The sequence below is a fragment of the Vidua macroura genome, chromosome 1 (genome assembly GCF_024509145.1).
Source record: "Vidua macroura isolate BioBank_ID:100142 chromosome 1, ASM2450914v1, whole genome shotgun sequence".
Classification (NCBI taxonomy): Eukaryota; Metazoa; Chordata; class Aves; order Passeriformes; family Viduidae; genus Vidua; species Vidua macroura.
Window position 1 is genome coordinate 8517412 of NC_071571.1, and position 25515 is coordinate 8542926.

The following is a 25515-nucleotide window of genomic DNA, read 5'->3' on the forward strand; positions in this document are numbered from 1 at the left end:
GACAGGAACATCTAGGAATATAAACTGATGCAGGGGAATTTAATAAACCTTGAACCTACATGAAAATAAGACTAGGCTTCCCTCATTCTTTCTTATCCTCAGTGTTCAATAAAAAATATTAAAAAAGAATTTAAAAACCCAAGCAATCTGTAGAGTATAAATCATGACTTGATAAATGTAGGTCCTTAGAAGCCAGTTGTGTAAATACAGATACACCTGCAGGCCCTGATAACCAGATTAGCAGCAACAGCTGCCAGACCACGCATCAACAACCAAGAGATATTGTTGTGTCCTGGCCAAAGAAGTTTCCAGATTGACTCTCAGGTGCTTCCCGTACATCACTGTTAGTGAGAACAATGCATCATGAAAGTAGATGATCTTCATTGATCTTGAAAACTTAACATTTTTCTCCTTGGATGTAGACAATGAGGCTTGACACTAACATTAGTTCACAGCACCGCCGCTCTACAAAGGGATTGGACTTTGTCTGCTGGCAGCTGGGAAGGATTTCTGTGGAAACAAAAAGAAAAGGGTGTCTGGATTTGGTATGACATCATAGTAAAAAGCACATTCTTACTGGCTAAAAACCCAGATCAATTGATTCTTAGGTGTCCTGCCACACCTGTTCTTATTGATGATTAGAAACTAAAATTAACATTTCTTCTTGGCAACATCACACAACAAAATCTGATGAACCTTAGCACTCCTAGTAATACAAGCCAGACCCAAAAGTACAAAAAGAAGGCACAGACCTGGGAGGGGCTTGAGGAAAGGTAGCTTTTCCTGTTTGGAAAAGAAGATCTGTGTCCCTAAAAATCTAGGAAAACAAGTCTAATGTTACTGACTACACTTCAGCACTTCAGCACTGTGCTCACTGTTCTTTCTAGAAAATACCACAAAATCTGGATACTTTTGCACTGTTGGGACTATGAAGCTGAGGAGGATCTAACTCAGTCCCATTCCTCCTCAGTGGTGGCAGTCCCAGCCAGGTCCTTTAGCAGCCCCCAACACACCAAGGCATGGAGCAGGGCCAGGGATCATCCAAGGCATCCATCCAGGAGCAGAAGGACACGGGGTCAGAGAAAGAGCTGGAGATTTTACTCCTATGGCATTGTTGGAAAAAGCTCTGACAGCCCCAGGCTGAGCTGTGGTGGAGCTCCTGGGCCATGGGCAGGGGTGGGTGAGGCTGGGCAGGACCAGTAAAGTGCCCTCAGGCTCCTAACAGCTTCCTTTATGGGAAAATACTTGGAAAACCTTATAACCTGATACACCTGATACATGTGATAATTCTCCCTCAAAAGACCCAGGCATGAACTACTCATCTGTGAACTAATCTTCCATGATGGATGTGAGGACACAGACCAAAAAATGTGTCTCAGATCAGCTCTAGTGAGCCAGGTGACTGCTTTCTTGGCAAGAACATCTATGTCAGCCTAAAACAAAGCCAAAATAATGCAAAATGATGATGGGGTAGGGAAAACACTGTGGATATCTGTTCCAAACAAAATAACTGAAAGAATCCAGGATTGTTGGATGCTGGATGTCTGTTGTCTTTGCCTACAAATTCTGGAATGCTGATACAGAAATATGGGCTCTCCTTTTTGGATGAGCTTGTGTGTGGCTGATTCAGCCCTCACATTCCCAGTCAAGTGTCACTGCATTGTAGATACAGTTGGAAAATAATAACTAATATTCATCAGAGAAATTGCTTTATTATAAGATGCATTATGACATATTGTAAAGACATGTAAAAAATAATTTTAAAATACTTAAAAGCTGATGCTAGCTTGTTGTGGCCTGTTGTGAAGCATTTATAAATTGGAGTACTTAAATAGTTCATGCATGTCTCTGCATGTTGGAGCAGCGCATCAGAGAATTTATTTATCAGGGGAAAAAAAACCAAACTCTGCTAAGTCATTTTAATGCTTATAAAGGTTACTGTCATTTACAATTTTGCCAGATTTTATAAGGCACAATACCAGATTGTCACATGGGAGAGGCTTGCAGATTCAAGTCCTCATTCTTCCCTTTAGCGAGTGCTGGATCCAGCACATTTGGGATGCAGAGGTTACGTCAAAGCCTTCCAACTCTTTGAAGGATAATTACCATACCTGCATAATCACATGGTCTGCCTTCTATGCATTCATGTTGAGGAGAGGACATTAATCTAACAAACACCCAGCGGCTGACAATTTATATATATAAATATATCTCTAACAGTTCTCTATAAGATGCAATATTCCATCTAACAGCTGCACAAGACTCCTTGCCACACTCCCAATCTCTGAGTAGAAAGAGCTGTACAATGATTTTCTGACCTGCCGTACTAGGAAGGAAAGTTCTGCTGCAGGATATGGTGCTGTTGGTTGTCACTTTCTCTTGTTTCATTAGACAATCTAGACCACTAGTTTATTGTAGGTTATATAAGAATTACAAAAGGTAGCCAGTAAATAATACCCTAATCTCATGACTTATGCTCCAGAACATTTGAAAGTACTTGTAAATATGCCTAGAGGTCATCTAAAACAGATGTCTGGTTCAAGGGGAGGGTGTGCAAGGGCATTTATGATCCATGCAAGTCTCTCCTCAGCAAACAAGCCACAATAGTGGATGCAGGACTACCTGCAGGTCTTGGTGTAGTAGACTTAGCAGAGCTGTCTCTCTCTTCACTGTCTGGTTCAGTATCCAGAGACTGTAGTGCCATGCATCAGCAGTTTCCCTCTTTGGTATCTGTAAAAAGGCAGAGAAATGATCCAACCCAATGGCACAAACCCATGGCACAACCCAATGGCACATACCATGGCCTCTTCCTGACAGCTGTTCCTCCTTTGTCAGTCCATGCTCTCAAAACTGGAAACATACAGAAATATCAGCAATATCAAAAAATTAGGGATTTCCCAACAAACATGGTAAGCCCTGTGCTCTCTTTCTGTCCAGTACAGAGTGGACATGAAGACAAGGCCTCTCACATGTGACCTCTGCTGTCTGTGCCCTTGGCTCCTTCCACCTGGGTTACCAAGGTCTGCTCTGCTGCAGCCCTTAGGAACCTGCACCTGCTTTCAGTCTCTTTCTGCATGTAATTCCAAATATAATCTTTTATCTCTGAACTCCTCACTTGCCTTGTGTATTGGATCTTTCATAGCGCTGTGCTGCCAGGCAGCTGAGCCGTGGAGACTGGAAGGAGGAGTCGGCAGGAAGAGCACTCCTGGGTACAACTCCAAGCATGTCCACATTCCCCAGAAAATGGAGGGACAAGAGAAGTGTTTTGATGGAGGAATTAGGGAAATTCGAGTGTGGAAACACATAAATACAAGACACAATTCTTGATCTGCAACTAAAATCAATAGCCATATATCCTGGATTGGGAACATGCATGTTCCCATGTTTCAGAGACCTATTGACAAAGCCAGTGTTACTGTAGTACTGTGTTTTCTTAACCTGTGTCCAGAAGAGCTAAGACTTCATTAAAAAGCCATTGTCAAACAGATTGTATAAATGCATAATAGCCCTAATAAATTTTATTACTTACTGTAAAAACAGTAACATAAACAAAGCACATTAAGCAAGTCCTTTTACCTACAGAAAATGTATCAGAACTGTTTTCCTCCAAAATCTAATGAGATTAAGATTTCACTTTCAAAACAGAAGAAAATAAGTCTTTTACCTGGGGGAGATCTGGCTATAAGTCAGCAACATGTTTGTTGTGTTTTTTGTTTGCTAATTTTGTTTATTTGTATTTTTGTTCTACAAAGTGGCAAATTTGCTCCAGTAATAAATAAATGGAGCACACTCATTTTAGTACCTACTTAAAAGTAAAGCTCAACTACACACTTAAACATCAAAAGATCAATTGTTGCATTTTTAAAGCAATTAAGTTATTTTCTTTAATCTTTCATACTGCACTAATATTTTTGAAAATTGTAAGATGCATATATTCATGCAAAATTTAAGGAGCCATAGATCCTACTGTCAGCCTCTTCATTTCATATACTTATAAATATGACACCTAAATAAGTTCTAAATTCAAAACCAGCCTATGCAATCCTTGAAACAGTGTTTTCATGGGGGAAAGAGAGCTTTGGACTAGTGCTGCAATGAAAGCATGAAGTCACACAAGTTCTTTGAGATTCGGTTTGATATCTGCAAAACGGGAGATTAATCCCTTCCAACTGCTGAGCATATTTCTGATGTAAGAGACCATTGAAACCAAGGAGAATCCCCACTGTGTTTGGCAGGACTTGAGCCCCCGCTGTTTAAGCAGGACAAGTGGAATTTCCCTGGCAATAATTATGCCACCACTGCAGCAGCAGACTGAGGTGGCAGGGTGAAGGATCTCAGTGTGAGTCTGATCCGAAGGCGAATCTGTGGCCACTCTCTGGGCTTCAGGGTGCAAGCACACACTGGATTGTGTCGCTCCTGGGAGTCTGCCATGCCTGACCCCAAGCACTGAGCTCTCGGGAGCCCATGCTCTGCCTGTCCCTGCATTTCACCCTGGAAGGGTCTATAAGGGTCTATAAACTCGCCAGTTGCCTGTTTTTATGAACAGGTCAATTGCAACATGCAACGTTGCACCTTTGTGCACTTGAGTGGCTGCTTTAACCTTCCCTGTGAAGAGTAGAGCACGCAACCACCCTTGCCATGAGAGGGCAGCAATAAGGGACTGCATTGGTTTTCTGGTGGGACCCATCTTCTGTGTCCACAGATCCAGGCTTCAGCATACCTAGGAACGTTGTAGCTCATGACTGAGACTGCACTTACACAAGTTGTTGAGACTCTTTATTAGTCAGAGTGCAGCTACTCCCTGCAGCTCCAGTGCCAAGCTACCCTGAATCCCACTGACCTGAATCACGGGAAGAGCCATGGTGAAGTGGTCATCAACATCTATCTAAACAGGTTTATAACACTCTTAGATGTGTCAAATTCCTATCCATTGTGCCCAGTTTATTTTTGATGAGGTGCTCTAAGTTGTTTCACCAGCTTCTTTTATCATTACTGAGATGAAGTCTGCTTAAGAGAAAGCAGCTCTTCAGCTCTGGGAGAAGAGTGTTGTCTTCCTAGCTGGGAACTGCTGTCTACCTAATCTCTCATGGAGCCAGAAGCAGGGTGGTAAATGCACAATCCTCTGCAACAGCACGAGAGGGACTCGTGCTTGGGACAGCAGTGAAGTACAGGATGAGTTTAATCAAGATTTCCCCATAATTCCTGTGTTACTGTTAATATTCCAGATCTCCTCAAAGTCAAAACATCAAAATATCTTTGTTCTAGTGACAAAACCCAACAGTCCAGTGAGGGGAATTCACCAACTGGAGAAATCCAAACCTGAGGTCTTTAGCTGAGAATACACTCCCCTTTCTTCTTAATTTATACATCTTGTGATTGGAAGGGAATTATTGGTAAAGAAAAAGGAATAAAGGCAAATTCTGTAGGATGACATGAAGGGAGCAGAATTTCCCTGAACTCCAGCTGGTAATATAAGAAAAGGTGTTTCATTCTAGATAATATTTAGGGGGAAAAAATACTTTTTATCTTTCAGAAGACAATATTTTGAAGTGCATATAAACAAAAATATTTGACTTTTGATCTCCAAATTTAGGACAAAGGCTGATAAGAGGAGGAAGTGATGGAGTGAGGGAGATGGGAGAAATGCCTGTTATTGTTCCAGACTTCCTAAGAAAAAGAGTGAGAGAAGAACCTTGTTCTTATGAAAAGCCTAATGGGTGACAGTAGAGGACATTTCAACAGAAAACAAATCAGCAACTGTTAAGATAATATTGTATGGGGATGAATTATCCCCTCAGGATACTACGCAGCAAAGAACATTTTTTTTTATCCTTGCTGGAGATGTGTTAAAGCAGAGGTCCAAACCTTACCAAATAAAAGAAGAATGGTTTTGGAGGAGGTCTCTGCTACTTCAGTTTCAGTCTTTATCTGACCCAGTCCAGAATCCATGCTTTGCAAAATCAGTGTCTATATTCAGCTTTGAATTCAGAGCTCCAGACCAACTCCTCCATCCATTCCTGTGTCCATCAGAGATGCATTTCTGTAGAACATACTACACAGCTGCACCGCAATCTCAGTTTTCCCCAGTACTGTACTTCAGGCTGTAAATCATATCCACTATCAAACTCTCCATAAAAAGGGTTTTCAACCTAGAATGTGAAAGGGTCTGTTGCTTTACAGAAATGCAAGGATAAAATTAACATTTGGAGATTGTCCACAACATGCTTGCAGCATTGAAAGAGGTCTGTTCCTGCCCTTGCCCTTGCTTTGCATGAGCCCCCTCCAGACCCACACCCCTCATGCCCTCCCTTGAAGTTCCCTCTGCAAAGGAGAGGAGCCAGCATCACACAGTGGGTCTGGAAGGAGCCCTGTGACATCACCTGCACTATCTCCCTTCCCCAAGGTATCAAAAGAAGTAATTTAAGGGCACTCTGATAGATCAGAGATAGCCACCCAATTTGTTTGGAGAAAGTGTATGAAAGCTTTTCTACTTCAGAAGACCAAAGAGCCAGACTAAACCTTTCAGGGTGATACTCCTGTTATTTCCTGGCACTTCATTTTTTTGATTCAAACTCAAAAATACAAGACCCCTTTTTTACATAACTTTTTTTGTCTCATGGGGAGATATTATTGGGGAATTGTGTAAGGAGAGGGAGGCATTGAAACATTTCAAACTTACAGAAACCATCTGTGCGAGAATGAACTTAAGTGAAGATGAAAAATCAAAAGCGGGCAGTTGTGTTCTTGTTTATACCAATCTCACCCACCCACACAGTAGCAAAATAGGCACCATGCCGAAACTTTGTGGCAAGAGGCTATTGTGTGGGCTTAGAATAATTTAAGAATTGATTGTCAGCCTGTTTCTTGGCTTCCAGCTATGAAATAATGCTCTAACTAGAGTGCGGTACACTGAAGGGCTCATTACAGACTTTAAAGCTGTCTCATTTTCAATTATGAATATTAAAAAGAAATGCTTTGAATCACTCCTCTGTTATAATTAATACTCTGGGTTTTGGGTTGGTTTGTTGGTTTTCTGAGGTCTGTTTTAAAGATACCTTCATAGCTTATTCCTGAGTTAGTTCCCAAAAACCAAACACTGTTCCTGTTTATATCAGTGGGGAAATTCCCAGTGAAAAAACTAATCAGACCCAAGTTAATGAAAACAACACCCCCATGTAAAACAAAGCCCTAGCCTTAATCTTCTAGCATTGCCTACTTGTGTACATCCAAGACAAAATTTTATAGCCTGCATGTTTCAACCGTAAAAAAAAAAAAATCCTGATTATTTATTTATGCCCTTTTTGTTTAAGAAGTTAAATCCCCAGAGCATCTCAATTTAGATCAAAAGCAAGCTACCAAACTTCACCTGGCACACCTGTGCTGTGTGATTTCTTAATTACCTGCCTAACATTCTCAGAGCTACGAGGCAGGGATGCAGGACTCGTTTAGCACACAGTCAGATCTCTGAAATGCACCTCGTGCAGCGGAGCCTTTCCAGAACGCCCGAGGTGGTAACTAAATGATCCTGCATCCCCACAGACACTTGCCTTTCAGCAAATTGCTTTCTCACAGGTTTCAGAAGTCAGGGAGCCATGGTGGGGTAAGAAACATGGGGTAAAATGAGGGATTTATGAGCTTCTTGAGGAAGGTTTTCCCCTATGCAGCAAAAGAGATGAAGTGGTTTTATGTCACCAGATTTGAGCTGCCTTCCACTAAGACCAAAGATCAGAACTAGGCCTGTTACAGGTTTTTATTTCTGATGCTTGATATTCAACTAGCTAGGGACCAGGGCAGAGTGTGGCCACCTATGTCAGATGCCAGGGAAGCCTCCAGCTGGGAGCCCTGGACGTGGAGAGCGTTCAATCTAAAGAGAAATGGCCAAAGCAGGAGAATGTAGCAGGATGAGGACAAGGCTGATCTGAGGAGACACACACCAAGCTTTTTCTGAGACAACTCAGAAACTACTTGGCAACAGGATGCTTCTGCATAAAAAAACCCTCTCTCATGTCAGATGTGACTGTCCCGTTGCTCTAATGCTCACTGGTTCTTGGCATGCCCCTTGTCTAGAGAAGGAACTTGCACACTTTGCCACAGATGAGCTCAAGTCACCCACAATGTTCATTTTGCACAGGCGCTGATAATTAGGTACATGCAGGAGAAGTTCAGTCATGTCTTCAACCTCTCTAACACTGAGCACTTGTAGTGGTATGACCTCAGAGTGTATGTCCTGTGTGAATATTTTTGTACTTTAATAAGGGATGTGCTATAATTTCTCATTTACAGTGGCTTGGACAGTAATTAGATATCAAACATTACAGTTTCTTTGGCCATTTCAACAGTGTAATTTTATTAATTAGCCAAAGCACTGACTCTGTTACCCTGAATGTAATTTAAACTGCCAAGAGCTGATGGCATTTCTGTTGGTACAGTGAAAATATACAGCTCTGGAAGGAAGATAAAGGTGAGTATTAGCATTTATAGCTTATAAGTCCCCATAACACACAGAAGACCCAGAACCATCAGGATTCTTTACATGTAGGAGATGAGAGAGATGAACAACACCCAAGTTAAATAGATGCAATAAGTGTGACAGCAGCCTTCTATCTACAAGCAGGACATTCATTGTGGCTTAACATTAATGGAGACAGAAAGAAAACATTAAATTTTATTACAAAAATGTTTGTCTTCTTATGGAAATTTTCAGGGGAAAACATTTTTAGTTATCTCCTTCAAAATTAAATTTTTGGTTAAGAAGCACTTTCATTGCCAAGAAAATTGACAAAAAATGCAAAGTCGCAGCTGGGATCAGAGATACACTGAGAAGATTCTGTGCAGGACTTGTTTCAAGCAACAAAAATCTCTAGTGGTAGCACCCTCCTTATATGATGCAGGAACACATGAGCCAGTAAATTTTATTTTGCAAAATCTTCCAGCATTAAAATTCCAAATAATTTTAATAAAATTATAATTGATAATAAAATCAAGGAGGGGTTCAGACACATGAAGTTTTGGTTAATCACAAAACTTCTTAAAATTCTACATTTAATTTTAGAACTTCAGTATACTCTTGAAAACCCAACCAACAAGACTTATCATTGTGCTTTGAAATGACAATGTTTTTCAAAAATTCTGTGAGAAGTGCATGGAGATGTGTTTTAAAAGCAAGGCACTTTCCATCTTCCTACGTGCAATAAAAAATAACCAGAGTTATCAACAAGAAATCTATCTGCTGAAAGTTAATGAGGAACATCTGTTGGTCTACTGGGAGAAACAGTGGAAAAATGGGTGGGAAATTCCAACTTTAACTATGCTGCCACTCCCACAATATTCAAGTCAACAGAAAAAAAACTGTCAGCAAAAGGTCAAAGTCATTAGTAGACATTTTTTCATCTACAGAGAGATAGATAAGACACCCATAATTTCAGAGAAATTATTTAGGATTTTCCAAAGTTCTCACATTAATTTATTATATAAAGCAGCCTATCTTTTGGAGCAATGTTTTAAAGACTTGTGAGACTACCATGTACCCTGGACTGTAAGTGAGCAAAGGGATCAGATTCACAAAGTACTTTAAGCTTTCAGTTTAAAAAGCCTCTTAACATCAGCCAAATCAAAATAATTGGCAGTGCCCCATAGGTTCATGATCCCAAGCCAGTTGCAAGGCACATTATCTCAGGTAACTCTCTTTCAGAGTGGGAAAAATCCTTATATTTGCCACTGGCTAAGGCCATACACATGAGCCATTGTTGCTGCTTAACTGATGAGAAGTTTGTAAGATTACCAGAATTTGGCTGTGACTATGAATCCTCAGATCATTCATGATCTAAGACAAATAGATGAATGGTAATGCAAAATGCTCCCAGCATGCAGAGAATCAAGAGGTGGGTTTATGTGAAGTTCTTCAAATACATTCAGCATGTTTGTCCTGAAAGACACCTTAGAGTAAGTGTTTTAATGAGTGAGAACGAGAAATGCTGACACACCGTGCTTCATGATCTTAATAACTTTGTTCAATTGAAAAGCTTTTTTTATCCACACCTTATACAAAATTTAGCTCTTCCAACCTGTAAATCAGGTTTCCATCTCAATTTTAAGTAGCATTGACTATAGTGTGATTGAGACTAAAAATGGAGAAAAATACATTACTAGGCTTATGGTTTTCTTTCTTACCAAGGTACTTATTCAGGAAACAAATAGCATCAGCAGATACTATTTACAGGCAAGACAATAGATTTTCCTAGCTCTGGGATGACTGTTGAAGTTTGCATATGTAAAGGTTAATCTAGGTTTAAAACTCCTTTCAAAAATGTTTATGGTGTTCAAATAAATAACTTCAGGGATTTTTTAAGCAGACAAACCATTCTTAATCATGAACATTTTTGCATATATGCCATTTGTCATCCTTGGCTGATATTCCTACCTATCAGATAAAATGGCTATTCCACAGTTCCCATCATCCCATTTTTCTGTTGATTTAGATTATTATAAAACTGCATAAATGTGAAACTGAATTATAGTGGAATGAATAGAATATGTTGAGTTGGAGGGGACCCATCAGGATCACTGAGTCCAACTCCTGGCCCTGAGCAGGACGCCCCAAGGATGACACCATGTGCCTGAACTCAGGCTTCTTGAGCTGAGACAGGTTTGATGCTGTGACCACTTCCCTGAGGAGTGTAATTAGGCCCAATGCACAGGAGTTTCATAGGCACTGCTGAAGACACCAACTATTATTGAGATTACTCAATTATTCCCATTTTAGAGTCCCAGTGCTGATGACTAGGCTGAACACTGACACGTCGGTTGCTTGTCTAAACTTGAAAATTCTTCTTAAGAAAACTTCTGCCAAAAGACTTCACCTACTGCCAATAACAAGACCATGGAAAAATACCTGCTTTGTCCATGTTAAAATCATGTGGTAACCCCCTTTTTTCAGATCTTTAATGCTTTGGAAAACATACTTGAATTTTGGCATTCAGATATGGGTTATCCCTGAAATACATCCTTTACTACCTCTGCACATATCTACAAAAACTACACCAAGGAATTATCGCAACCTTTAGAAAACCACAGGTCACACAAGAGCCATGGACTTCTGAGACCTCAGTCATTCCCCGAAGGTACATCCACAACATCAGTGCTTTGGGTTGGAGATAAAGAGAGCTGACACTGCCTTGCTGCTCCGAGTATCCACAAGCTATTTCCATCCATTTTGGGGCACACTAAAGGACAAGGTTACCCATGCTTTCAACCTCCTTGGTGAGGAATATGGAAATAGGTCTCTGAATCAGAAGTGGGGGAGGAACAGGCAGAAGACAGAGGCAAATAAAGAATGTAAATTGCAGAAGTGGCTGGAAATCTAAGGGCAGCCTGATGATTGTTTCAGAATACAGACATGGAGAGGCCAGAGCTTAATGCCAGAAGTGTGTGAAGGAGCATGCTGTGGGAGCCAGTGAGGAAGGGAACCTTGAATTATGGCTGAGAAAGATCATTAAAACTAGAAAATCTGAGGGACTAAAGAGGGCAGAGCAAGAAGGCTGGGATGTCCCCAGCAATAGGGAAATCTGAAGGAAACTGTGGCTGGGCAAAGTTAGGAGTAGTTAAATACTCCTGTCCCACTCTCGTTTCACACAGTGAAAGTGGAAAATCTAGAAAAATAGTATGTCAAACTTCCCTCCTGAACTTGGAGTGGAAAACACAGTTTAGGAGCTTTGCACATCCCCTGCTGCCCTGAAATACCTGCAAGATCCACTAAAAACTGTCCAGCCTGCCCTACAGGAAACAAGCCTCCCAGTGCTTTCAGCAGGACACTGGTATCTGGTGATTATTGATGTTGCTACTCTATTAACTGAAGTAGCAGAGCTTTCAGTGGCCAACACAGACTCCAGCCCTGCTGCCTCTCCTGGGACTCACTGTGACCCTACATAATGAAATGCCTATTTTGGCAGTCTACTTTTTTTCCCCTCCCCCCACTCAAGTATGTGAAATTACACACCTCAAACTGCGTGAAAAGAATCTTGCAGTTGCAATCAGATGTGAGGAAGTGCCAGAATCAAATTGCCTCTCCAGCCCTGATTCAATCCCTTTTTTGCATAGGCATTATCTTTAATAGCATGATGATATACTTCTCCCTCCTGCTGGGCACAAGATGGACGGCGCTGATGATGGATGGGAGGATGTAACAAAGGGAGACTGCTGCCCATGGGGTATGGATGTCTCATAATAGCACAAAAAGAAAAGAGGATTCAGGTGCAGTGAATAATGCAGTGCAGCACAGCTGTTCTCCAGGAACAACCTGGACTGCAGGTATCCCATCAGGGAAGGTTACAGGAGGTGGTCACAGCTCACAGCTTCTCCCACTAAATCTGCTCCTGGGGCTTCAGCAGAAGAGGGAGGATGGTGTCACTGCTGTCCTTGAGAGCTGGTTGTATTTCTGCTGCTCATCTCCTATGCAAAGCAAGGCAAGCAATTTCGACCAGCTCCTTCTCTCCCTGTTATTAATTGTACAGCTTTGCTTGCTGGGTTCCTGGCTGGATTCTGTGGGGCCTCTGAGCTGCAGAAGTGCTGAGCACTCACATTCAACTCCTACATAAAATACGTCTCTATGCTGGGCAAAGCCAAACTCTAGCAGAAACTGGGCACTCAAACCCAGCAAATATTGTTGGCCTGCCATGTGCCTCACCTGTGGAGTCAGGGTAAGGCCATATCTCATCTGTTGGACTGCTGCAGAAAAACATCCATTCTTGTTTGTGAAAATCCCAGGCAGCAGAGAGCTGAAAGCTACAGGAAAGCCTTAGGAGAAATAATTATGCTGAATTCAGTACAGGAACTGGTAGGAGGGAGCAGGAGAACTCTTGAGATCACATGATGAATGCCAAAAAGAAAATTAAATACCCCATGCTTATGAACAGAACATGGCCCAGTCTGTGTACTGGAAGAGGAAGAGACGTAATGGGAGCAACACACAGATCTATAACTAAGAATTGTGACCCAGTCATTACACCCAAAGTAACCAAGCTGAGATTGCAAAGGTAACCTTAATTCTGCTATTCTTTGACTTCCATGGCTTGATTTCACAAGTTACATTGTACACTTTTCATGAAGGCTGGTGTTTGGCTTTTAACTGTGTGTTTTATCTAAAATAATAGTTTAAATAATTTAATGTTTTAAACTGAAGTTTATAATTTGAATTATGATACCAAAAATAATGAATCTAGCCCTCAGCTACAATTTTAGCTAGCCCTGTAGCTAAAATTTTTGTTTTATTATGTGTCCTAATAACACAGCTTGCATTACGGACACTTGAGGAATAGGATTTAAGTGAAACAGAAATCCAGTTGTGATAAAATAACATCATTTGTACTTAGGAAGAATGTGTAAAGCTCAAAAAAAAAGTTTTATTTGATTAAGAAAATCATTAGCTACAATAATTAGAGAGAATTAGAGCTTTACATCCTAATCTAGTTTTTAAAAGTTGATTAGATTAACAGATTTATTGCTTCTCCTATTTTCTATTTTTACAGCAAAAATTTGTATTATTACGTTCCTTGCAGCTACTTTTGGCATCTAGCTTGTTAGTACACGACTTTAACTGTTGATCCTATTGAAAGAAGTACTTTTTCAGGATTTTTTTGTCACATCATTAATATCTTCATTCAAAGATCATACATCTTTACTTCAAATAAACCATTCAACCATACAGTAAACATCTTGTTGACCTCACTTACAAACAGGCATTGACAGCTAGTAAAAGACTGAATGATTGCACAGCACCTGCCCTAACCTTCAAGAACATTTAGTTGTATTTCATGTGCTATCACTTGTGGCAATCAGGAGAGGTGCCTGAGGATTGCCAGAAACCAAAAGTCATTCTGGTCTTCAAAAAGGGCAAAGAAGGACCCAGGGAACTACTGGCCACTCAGCCTCCATCCCTGATAAGGTGGTGGAGCACCTCATTCTGGGGGCCATCTCTGTCCACATGGATGACAAGAAGGTGATCGTGAGCACTCAGCATGGATACTAAAGGTACATCATGCCTGATCAACTTGATTGCTTTCTATGATGAAATGACCACCTGGATGGACAAGGGAAGAGCAGTGGTTGTTGTGTGCCTCAGCTTCAGCAAGGCTTTGACACAGTCTGTCACAACATCCTCATTTACAAACTCAGGGTGGGTGGACAGGATGAGTGGACAGTGGGGTGGTTGAGAACTGGCTGAAAGGCAGATCCCAGAGGGTCATGATCAGTGGCACAAGGTTCAGCTGGAGGCCTCTCACTGGTGGAGCCCCCAGGGTTCAATACTGGGTCCAGTATTGTGTAACTTGTTCATCAATAACCAGGGTGAAGGGGCAGATGCCTCCTCAGTATGTTCACTGGTGACACAAACCTGGGCCATGACGCCTGTGTCACAAGGTGGGAATAACCCCTGAGCCAGGCACTGTGCCACCCCTCTTCTTCCTCACCAGACCCTTGTGCCAGCCTGGGGGGAGCCATCTGCTGGCTCAGGCCCTGGCCTGGGGACATTGGTGCTGGTTGGGAGGAGCAGGTCAGCCTGGGCTGGCCATGAGCATCCTCTGCCTCGCCTGGCAGAGTATCCCTGCCAGGGGACTGCCCCTGGCACAGCAGTTGTTGGTGGTGCAGATGTTGTAGGTCAGGCAGCCTGAGGCCACAGTGCTCAGCTTCAGCAGTTCCAGACTGTCCTCTGGTGCCACATCTGTCTGTAGGATGAGGATGACAGAAACAAAAAAAAATTATTTTAACTCCTTTCCTATACACAGAGTGTTAATGCCCAAGCTTAGCAGAAGCGGTTTTCTGCAGACCTGTTAGATGTCATCACCCACCACTACTCAGATTTGTTTTGGCTTTTAAGCATTTCTCTAATTCTTTTTACAAGGAAACAAAATCTGATCCTTCATAAAATGTCAGCTGTTAGGATGAAGCTGCATCTGCACTAAGAGGAAATTAATAGCAAATGTTTATCCAGGCTACTGGTGGGTGTGTGGTGGTTTCCCTGCCTGTAGCCAGTCCAGGATTTCCGTTTTTATGGTCTGTGGCTGTTAAAACTTGGCTCTTCAGATGAAATAGGCATAAGTATGTATATTCCTTTAGCCCACTGCAGTTACTAGGATAAAAGATGTGCCTTAATCCTCTTTGACTGTGGCCAGACCTTCTCTGAAGAAATGGTGGTGACAGTTGTTACCAGCTCTGCAGCTGCTTGTGCCTACTTTGCTCATCATTATCACCTCCTGAACAGTTCTGCAAGGCAGAACGAGGAAAGGCATCTTTCATCATTTTAGACAGATGTAAACTGCACATCAGGAGCACTTCAGGCTTCAAAACTCTTCAGAGAAGGAGTTTGGGTAGATGAAGTCCATTCCTGACATCTCATAACAGATTATCACAATAAAAGCAAGTCACACAAACCCACCCACTACTGTAGATGTGGGTTTGTCAACCTGAATTAGGGTTTTATTCTTGGTTTGGCCTTAAAATTGAAATGGTTTGCTAAAAAGGAGATAGATCTTGGAGGGAGCAATTAGGTAATTCTGTGTATTTTAAAAGGGTTCAGTCAGGACCTTATTTTGGACCATGTTTTGGGTAATGACAATGAAAGGTAGCAAGCATAACAGAGAAATTAAATTTTGATCAGTTTTGTGTATGATACTGTTGTCTCCACTGTCTACTTCCCAACAAGCTACTTATTCTTTCTAAGCTGAGATGCTTGAATCATTAGCTAACACTCATTTCTGCCACAATTTTTCACATCCATGAAAATGACTAGTAACAAAGTACCTTGAAAGGATCCACAGCAGAGAACAGACAACCCCAGCAGGGTATTTGTATCCTTTGAATATGGCAATCAAACTTCCATCCCCCTGTGTCCTCTCTTACCCCTGCTCAGTTGGCACGATTGAAATATTAGCACCAATCTCATCAAAACAATCTGAAAGCAAAGTCAGAATCCTTTCAAAGCCCAGAAATATTACTGGAAGCACAGAGAGCTCATCTTTGCAAAAATTATTAGATATCAAGCTTGCTTCCTGCAAAAAGGTTAAAGGGCCTACATCCAATTAATACCATGTATCTACTTCAGTCCAAGACATAATTTAGTTGTGACTATACTTTATTGTATCCCAGTCACTTCTAAACTGCTGTGGCTGTGTTTTTATTTTATCCTAAGTATGTCTTTGGTCAAAGTGTGATTATCTTTGGGTTTATTTTGGAGCTTCTTAAATAAACTCTGCAAAAGAAGTGCTTGTATTGCCACATATATGAATGCTTGTGAATTTTATTGTTATGTGAGGTGTGTATTTAGAAACAGGAACAAAATCGAGCACTTTTTTATTGATTTAAGAATAAATTTGAAAGGAGAACGGCCTTGAGTGAGAGTTTATCTCCCTTTTAAAAATTAATTTTCTCTTTTATAGCAAACAATACAGTGATTGTAACTACAGCTTCTACCAGTCCTTGGCTGCTTCTAAATGCAGGACAGGCTTCTCTTGGGGGGAGTTTTACCATTAGCTTCATTAGGAGTAAGGACAGACCTGTATAACAAGCTGGAGTATAACCTTGACCTTAAAAAAACAAAGAGGATTAAGTGCAGAGAAATTGCAAGGCAGTTTGATCTTTGGCACTAGCAATCAACTTCTAGGACTGTAAAACACCCTCGGAGTCACAATTTTCCATTTCCATGACTTTCCATTCCTGGGGAGCTCAGTAGTGCCATGGCCCATGCCAGCAGCAAAGAAGAACCCCTCTGAGGGACAAAATATTGACCAAATATTGACCAGGACACAGGAACTCAGCTGCTCCCAGCCTTCACGGGCCCCTTCCCCCAGTGGGAAGGAATGAGTGGTGCTAACCAGGACCCTGAGTCAAAACAGAGTCTGTGAAGAGGAGTGAGTGTCTTGGCCTTTGTCTCACCTCCTCACACAAAGGGGGTTTATGTCCCCAAGCCTCAGCTTCCACCCTATACAACTCCCACAGCTTTGTCCTGAATCCTTTTCTTTCCAGAGGAGCATTTACAGGCTGCAAACCACAGGACTGAGTCTTGGAACATCCAGTCCCAACAAACATTCAATTCCAGCAACAAATCTGGTGACATTTGGCAACTCGTCAGAAAACAGGTGAAAGTCTCAATCTGTCTCTATCTGTGGCAGCTGCATTTCCAGACAATAGGGTTCTTGCTTATTCTGTGTCACCCCTGGGCAGAGGGGAGGCCTGGCACAGCCCTGCTCTCACCTGTGACATTCAGGGCCAGCTTTCCAAGACCATGAGGAGAGAGGACATTTAGGTGAATGCAAGAAGCTGAGGTATTTCTCCTTTCCTAAGGCATAGTGATTGTTTGTGTCCATCTGTATATTGCTTGTATCTATCTATAAATTCCTATGTGCTTCTTCAGGCAAACTAGGGGAGAGAAAAAATCACAATTCCAAAAGCAAGCCCTTGATGCATTTCACTCTTCCCATGCAGCTCCACAGGCCACACTGGAGCTCAATGCAATGGTACAGCCCCATGGCTTGTGCATTCCAATATTCTGGATCTTTTTTGTATTCTCTGTGCTGTCTCAAAAACATAACAGTGTTTTTTAAACATACACACACTGAAAAAAATACAGTATGTACAATTCATTCCTTTGACAGTTCCCCAGCTCCAACACTAAAAGGAGAGATATAAAGAGCAGGTGTTCATGAACCATGGCATTGAAAATATTGTGTGGAAAAGGATATGTGTTAATCTCTAAATAAGGTGCCATAGGGATGAATATTTTTATAACCCAAGAAAATGTTAAAGTAAGTTTAAACTTTACCACAAAGTTCACCTTGCCTATTTACTGTGCAAGGTGATATAGCACTTCTATGTGAGCCATAAAGATAAATTTTGTTTTAAGGCAGGACTATGACAATTACAATGTGGATAGAATAGTCCCTTCCCCTTGAAGCATTCCCTTTCTTCTTATCATTCCACATATAATCTAGAAATGGGAGTATTGAAAGCAATACAGACTCCCAAGAGGTTGAGGCTGAAGAAAATAGAGGTCTTTTACTCTCCCACATTATACATGTCCTCCTCGTATGAGAGCAAATTGTTTAACAGTTCCCATTGTTCCCTGGAGACAGTACGTAAATAATTATAAATCTTATTAATACCTCTACGAAAGTGCACTTTGATTACCCCAAATTAGCCGTGTCATTCCTGGGATTTATTATTATGCTCACGTATTATGTGTACTGTGTAGTTATGGTTAAGGAAAAAAAACAAATCAAAGTGGAATTTTTGGCATGGTACTTTTCAGTCTCCATGGCCAGAAATGGTGGCTGATCATGTCTCGGTGGGTTTTGGAGACTTTCCTTTCATTTGCGGAAAGGGAGATACGTTGAATCTTTGGGGGGGGAAAATCAGGTAAATCTAGTAAAACAGATCAGAGCACAGTTCTCTGTTTTTCCAGGGTGTTTTTCCGCAGCTGTGGTGGGAGCGGAGCGGAGCCGGCAGCGGCGGCGGCTGCCGCAGGAATTAAAGGCGCAGCGCCATCTGCTGCGCGCGCCGGGGCGCCGCTCCCGCCGGGAACCGCGGCCCGCGCCCGGCGAACGGAGAACTCCTCCATCCCCGCAGCCACCTCCAGCAGCCGCGCTTCGCCCCCTCCTGAGACCAATCAGCCCACCGTACCCTGGTCAGGCTGACAAGAGCCAGCATCCCCCTCGGAGTGACGGGGACGGCCGGAGGCCGAGGGAAGCCAGGATCGCATCCAGGATCCCTGATTTCTAACGCTGCCCAGCAGCCGCCCGGAAAGAGGCAGGAGCTCGGGTCTCGCGGTTCAACAGCAGTTCAGGAGCTGGGAAAATTTATTATTGCTGCCAGAAACCCTAAGGAACAGGGAGCGTCCTGTGAAATTAAGACATGGCAAAATCAAAACTGATACGAGGGAAAGAATTTTTCACCTATTCTGCCTGCAGAACTGACTGTGAAACAACATCCTCAAGGTTGACAAGTTAGCAAAATTCATTCAATTTTCAGTTCTGGGGTCAGAACTTTTCAGAGCAACCATTTTTACTGACAAATATGGGAAGGTCTAATAATCCCGTGCTTTCAAGTTTAAAACATTCTCTGATGTGTAGAAAGTAAGATGTGCTGAAATGCTGGATGAAGTAGATTATCCTACATCTGTGAGGAACCATCCCTTTCCTTAATACCACCTAATCCTACCTGGAGCAGCAGCAAGATCCTGTGATTTTGGAGCAATTTTCTTGCTGTTACAAGAGACAGGGCCAGCTTTCCATTCTGCCACAGATTTCCCATGTGGTCTTGGGCAAGACACTTGGGGTGCAGTTAAATGTTCTTGGTGATCTGGTGTGGCACATTGCCACAAAGGACACCTCCTTCTCCTTTCCCCCCCAACACATTGTGTCAGAAATTCTCACTTTCTGATGAGTAGTTGCATATCACCAAACTAGAAGAAATCTTCAGGAATCCAGAGTAAAGAAGAAATCAGAAGTCACCTTTCTGGCAGAAACGAACTTGCATATTCAAGCTACAATTTTATGACACAGGAGGAACCTGTGACAGCTCACTGCCACCAAAATAGAGAAGTTCCTTCTCTTCCTCAGCCAGTCCCTTGTCCTTTCTTACTGCTGTTATTAATGTGGGTCCACTTCTGGTGTTACTGACCCCTTTGAGCCAGCTCAACTCATGGCAGAAAATTGATTCCATAAGAAAACAAACAAAAAAAAAATCTTCTGCTGGGTTAATGAGTTTTAACTGGTTTATAGCAAAATCCAACTGTCCCAAGGCTGGTATAAAAGTAGTTTGCATCTGGGAAAGGGAAGGAAGGACAAAAAAGGGCAGTAGGGAAAAAAATTAGTAAAGATCGAAGGTGCTGGGAAATTGCCTCTCCTTTTGGTCAGTTCATCAGCTCTGTTCAGTTGCTCACAAAACCAAGCCCAAGCTGTTATGTCACAGTTAACAATCATCAGATGGCCACATGCCATGAAAATAGGAGCATAAAAATCACTCACATCATTTTCATGATTCCTTCTCTCCTCTACTTTTGACTTGTCTCATTTGCTTTCTAATTATACTATATTAGGTTTAAATATATCAGAAAAGTGTTCTGGCAAATGCAATTATTTTCCCCTGAGTAGGGTTTTTTAATGAGTATTAATAAGGTAAATGTAACCAAATTCACTTATAACTGAAGGATTAAGCCTTTTCACTGTGTTGACACATAACCAAATTCAGATTTATTCTAATGATCTGCTGATGGAGCCTACATCTTCATCTTGATCAGACAGACAGGCAGCTGAGATGAGTCTATGGAATATACTGTAATGAACTGTGTATGGAATATACTGTAATGAACTGTTAAAAATGAGTATGAGTGAATAGATGTTTCCTCACCTTTCTCCCTAGTAATATTAAATAGATACTTGGTAGGAGAAAGAGACATGGACAGAGGTGTAAGAAGGTGTAAGGAAAGAGTCTCTCTGGCAACTTTCCTATGTTATGGAAGCTACCTAATATATATCCACCTGTGCCTCTAACCCCAGATATAATTTATATTTCTATTTATACTGTGACTGCCTTTGTTCCATCCTGTTCCATCAGGATTATTGCCCACTCTGACAAGGCTGTGGGGCAAACTCTAAGGAGGAGACATCAGTGGCAAAACTCCTGCTGACTTCAGTGAAATCAAGATGTCAACACATTGGACACTTGGATGCCCAAGCTCCTGTAGCTCTTCTGGGGGTAAGGTTCTACTGAATAAATAATTGGTCATGGACTGGGGAGAATGGTAATCTTGTTTTACACAAACAACACAAATTATCAGGTCTCAAAAACTGAGCTTCCCCTACTCTAGAGCTTAATCTTTAAGATCTCATTTGGTGGATCTCAGTATTTTTCATGAAGAATTATGTATTCCTGCCCATTATAATTAAAAAAAAAATAAATAACCACAATAAAACTCCAAAATAAAGGGTGTAACATTATGAGTTACCCACTGTTTTAGCCAGTATGTCCTACACATGGGCTGCCCCACTGAAATGTAAAGTACAGCTATGGGCAAAGTCTCCACATGCTGTGACAACTCTCATATTGGACAAAAAAGACTGAATGGAGAAGACTGGCAGATTACAGAGTGTTAACCTGTAGCTCTCTGGAGGTCATGTGGACTTTGGGGTCTTTGAAATAACATGAGAAATCTCAAAGAAAGTTTCTTTGGTGTTTTTTTATCTGCTTCCTCTCCCAGTTTGAACCAGCATCAGCAGCTGAAGACCAAATCCTGGAGTTTTGGGGAAAAATGTTAGGTTGGTTTTTATTATGAGTAATAATATTTACAGTACAATAGAGCCTGGAGGCCAACAATACTGAGATCCATTGTAGTAAATTAAAACCACTTGTCTCCAAGTAATTAAATTATTAAATTATTAAATCACATTTAGATCATTTGAAAAAGTCCTTATTTTTATCTACACATGACACAACCAAAACTCCTCCAGTACTGGGGCAAGTGAGAGGGAAACATTTTCTGCAGACAACTCCATGGCTGCCATCAGGGCCTTCACCACTGTCACGTGGCTCCCTCGTGGCAACCTACTCATCCTCCCAGTCCCTTAGAAAAACACTTTCCTGGCTAAGCCAGTCATACTGATACAAACCCGGGGTGTAGACCAGACCAGAGATAGGGAAATTTTGCTAAACAGGTGTGGCTCATTATTAGGCACTTCATGCTTTCTATTTTTACCTTAATCTTTTTGCTCTTCCCTCAGGGCTTGTGTAGTCTAGAAAAGATTTATTTTTAAACTTATTAGCTCAAGCATTTGAGCTAATATATTTAAAATCCCTGGTTTCTGATCCTGGTTTAAAGGGTGGCTACCTTAATCTTCCCAGGAAGGGTGCAGGACTCCCCTTTTCACCACTTGGTCCTTTCAGAGGACCAGGGTGTCCTAACTCTTCCCTGGATTCCTCCACCTAATTAAGCCACTTTTCCATCAGCTAATATAACAGAAAAAAACCCTTGTGCTGCTTATTCCAGGGTTTAAACAGGTGTTATTTAAAACATTTTAGCTAGCAGACTTTAAAAATGCACCTTTTATGCTAGGGCTCAGATATGGGAGTAAGCTCCTGCAAGGCAGCTGAGCCTCGCTGCTGCGCAGGCGCCGTCAGCTGCCTCCAACCTCTGCTTTCCTCTCTGGCCCTAATCTCTGCAATCTCCACACACACACACCATCCACAAACTAACAGCCAGACTGTATTTGCTAGGGAAAGCAGTTATTTGAATGTCCCCCAATAAATTCTCAATCCCATTTCAATTAACACATGTAAAACTGGCTGTAATGTTCCCTGTGTAGCCCCTGTACTGCTCCAACACTGCGTAGCCCTGGTTTGAAGAATTAGTTATTTGCCATTAAGAGAATAACGGCACATCTGCCACCTTGATCACTGTGTTTGTATTATTATCAACTTCTGTCTGAGTGCCAAGTAATTTAATCAAACTTGAGAGAAGAAATAATAGCATTTCAGTTGAACAATGGCGTGGCCTTTTGAAAAGGCAGAGATTTGCTCTAGGGTACATTAAAAGGAGAGAAGGTCTATAAACAAAGGGTAACACTGTGAAAAAATTTATCTGTCAAATCTAGCTACTTTTTTTTTCCCTACTTGCAAAAAATTCTCCAGTAGATTGCAACTACTATAAATGTATCAGCCTCCAGTAGGTATGCTGTGTAACACATTGCTTACTTAGAAATTGCTCACAGTTTGTTCACTTGAGCATTTACAGTTTCCTTTTCATGCTCTGTGACAGGTTCACAGTATATCACTTTGTTTCTCTGCTCTAACTGGACAGTCCAAAGGAAAATGCAGAGTTGTCTGGGATAAAGAAAAAGTTAAAAAATAATCATAAGAAAGATATAGAAGGAAAGAAAAGTTAGCAAGCAAGCTGAGGACATGTTAAAATGTCTGAAATCTTCCCTTGTCATTTAGAGTGTCAGGAAAATCATTATATCTCATTTTGCTCCCAGATTGTTTAAACTATTGATGGAGGAAGAGAAGGCATAAGTCATATTTACTGACTGCCTGGAAAACTGTTCAGCCAGTGTAAATTCTTTGCATGTGAGTGCATGTCCATGTGCTGTGTTGTTTGCAAAGGGTGCAGTCCCTTATCCTTGGCCCTTTTGTTTGAGCAAATGCTTAAGTGCCAAGCCTTTGGCCAGAGACATCTGGAAACTGCTGCCTGTCCTCCTTGCAGCACGCTTCTGTAGCTAAAGCCAGTTGTCTTTCTTTTGTCTGCTGCTATCAGTGGACAAGCATGGCTAAACCAGAGTGACTTCTTTTTTTTTTTTTTTGCCTCCTAGGCCTCCTCTCTTTCTGTAATTCTCCACTGCCAGCTGTGTGATACAGAACTCAAGCTCCCAGAAAATATTACCACAGGTTGTAGCTCCATGCGAGCGGAGGATGACAGTATATTGATAATAATGGAGACAGCACAGGCTGATAATCAATAAAGAGTAGGCACTAACATCCAGGCAGGAGTCTGTCTGCTCACAGCAGAGTTTCCTCTGAAAGAGAATGGAAACCCCAATAGCTCTAAACAATTAATTTATAGCAGCAATATTTGCAAGAAAAATTTCAGCCTTCACAGGATGTCATGGCTGCCCTGAGCAAGTGACCAAGCAGTAATCAACTTGTGCATCCCTATTTTTTCCCCTTGCCCCTTTGATGGTGTGGGATATGATTTATGGGGGTAAGAAAGCCAAATCCTGATGTGAAAATGGTTTCAGATCATCTGATGAGAGCAATATGAAGGTTAGAGTTTATATGACTGTTTACAAGAATGTTGTTATTACCATGCTATAAAACAGAAAGGAATGTGACCAGACTAGTACAGAACATCAAAAGAATTGTAGAGTCATTTTAATGAGTTACTAGAAACCAAGTCAGGTTCTGCTGTTTTGAGGCTATATGGTTCTATTCTGTGCAGTGGATTTAAGTCACTTAGCAACCTTAGCACAACTTGCAGCATGTTGAGGCATGCTCCCAGCTGGGGTTTAATGCTCCCAGCATCCCCAGGTGGACAGCCTGTCCTGTCCCTTTTTACTCTGTAGGAAAAAACAATCAGAGCCAAGAGCTCTGCTACTCTGCTGCTCTGACCTTGTGTGGACAGTGACAGCTGAGCAAGAAAGGTGAAAACTGGGGTTTAGGATGTTTGTTCAGACCAACAGTTTTTAAAATTCACTGTGTACATGTGAAAATAGCAGCACAATCAGGGCAGGAAAATCATATGTTGATTTCATACAGTTCACATACGAAAGGGAGGATTTCATATGGATCACATATGGATCCACAAGGAAAGGGAGGCTAAGGAGGCCATGGATAACCCATCTTTAGAGAGAAATGTAAAGAAATTTTCAAAGTTAATACCAGTTCATCTAACAGTTATTTTTTCATTAGAAAAAAACTCTGTCGTGTTTAAAGCATGTTATTTGCCAGTATTTTCTGATTCATTTTGTTTCCTAGGGGTAATTATTTTTTATACCAAAATGTCGCCTGCACACCAAGCACACAGTGCACCTCAGAAGCTCCAGAGTTCTTTTATTTAATGTAAAATATCCACAGTGGCATTTAATTCAAAGTTCACAAGTTCAGAGAAGTCTTGGACTGGACCATAAGATAGGCTGTAGAGTCCTTTAAAGTACAAATATTGCTGTAAAAAACGGTCCATGACAGGGGAGCTGGAACTAGATGGTCTTCAAGGTCCCTTCAAACCAAACTACTCTATGTTTGTAGGGTTCTCTCATACTGAAATGTGATGTCAGTGAGATATTTATTTATTCTTGTTATAAAATAGAACATTTTGTTTCACTGAAGATAATGTTCTCTTACATTCATGCACATTGTATGACTCTTAGAATGCAAAATTACTCTTTGGAAATATAGGACTACTCTATTCTTACATAGCTATTATGTCCTTTCTAACCTCCAGGCAGCATCCAGATTTGCATCCATCACATGCTGTTAAATAATCTGGAGAGATTTTACTACCTGTGGGGTTGAAGTTGATGGGCTTCTGAAGGAGGTTACCACTCTCTCTGGGATACAGAGCTTGAGCAGCCTGTGAGGGATCCCTCCTGGAGGAGGATTTGTGTGATTTATTGAGAATTTGCATGAGCTAACACAGAATCATCTGCTGGGGCTTCTATGGGGGATGTGAAAATCTCCTACTCCAAGGGAACCTGAGAGCTTACAAACACAAGCCACCAACTCCTTCCACTTAGCCTGTTGTGCCCTGAAGAAAATTTGTGGCAATTCAACTTGTCCAGGTTGCTTCACTGGAAGTATAAAACGTTAAGGAAGTGAAGTCAAACAGTGAAAGAGGTGGTGGCATTACCATGGCTGCCTTTTGCCAACACTTTAATCCCCCAGTAAAATTGCAAGAGAGTCTCATTCCCATCTTCTGACCTTTTTAAAAGGAAAAAAATGAAGGTATCAGTCATCAAAAATATGGGCCATATTTGTGAATGT